We start from the raw sequence: 496 nt of genomic DNA on the forward strand, positions 1-496 counted from the left end.
GTTTACTATATAATTTAAAAAGTACCATAAATGTAAAAAAAAAAAAAAAGTTTCCCTACATTATGTTATAAAACATTTATTCTTACCCATATTTTTAGTAAAACATAAAAGTCGGGGTCATGTCGGGTAAATAGACACCAAACATGTCAAGCCCTAAATTGCGTGCGCCCGCAAAAATCGCAATAAACGCCCATAGGCGACGATTAAAACGCTTTTACTGTTCATCAGTTTAGTGTTATCAGTGATTAAAGGAGAACTATGGGGTTAAGGCTTTTCCCCATAGTTTTCCTTAGGGTAACGGCAGGACACAAATTAGCGTCCTCCCGTCACCCTAAGCTCAGTATACCGCGAGCTGCAGCTCGCGGTATACTGAGACGCCGCAGCTGAAGCGGATCCCGACAATTATGTCGGGATCCGCCCAGCTGCGTGAGTGACAGCTGGTTCTGCCCATCTGGAGGCAGAGCCAGCTGTACCTGCCCCCTCCCCCATCCGTTCC

The sequence above is a fragment of the Nanorana parkeri genome, unplaced genomic scaffold (assembly GCF_000935625.1).
Source record: "Nanorana parkeri isolate BGI_ZX_2015 unplaced genomic scaffold, ASM93562v1 scaffold2131, whole genome shotgun sequence".
Taxonomy (NCBI): domain Eukaryota; kingdom Metazoa; phylum Chordata; class Amphibia; order Anura; family Dicroglossidae; genus Nanorana; species Nanorana parkeri.